Below are 275 nucleotides of genomic sequence, written 5' to 3' on the forward strand. Positions count from 1 at the left end.
CCTCTCCAGCACTTGTCATTTGTTGATTTGTTGATGATAGCCATTCTGACAGGCGTGAGAAGAGAGAAATATTGATGTGAGAGAAATACATTGATTGGTTGCCTTCTGCATGAGCCCCAACCAGGGCCAGGGCTGGGGAGGAGCCTTCAACCAAGGTACATGCTCTTGACAGGAATCAAACCTGGGACCCTTCAGTCCGCAGGCCGACACTCTATCCCAGGGGTCCTCAAACTTTTTAAACAGGGGGCCAGTTCACTGTCCCTCAGACAGTTGGA

The sequence above is a fragment of the Myotis brandtii genome, unplaced genomic scaffold (genome assembly GCF_000412655.1).
Source record: "Myotis brandtii unplaced genomic scaffold, ASM41265v1 scaffold39, whole genome shotgun sequence".
In the NCBI taxonomy this organism is placed as follows: Eukaryota; Metazoa; Chordata; class Mammalia; order Chiroptera; family Vespertilionidae; genus Myotis; species Myotis brandtii.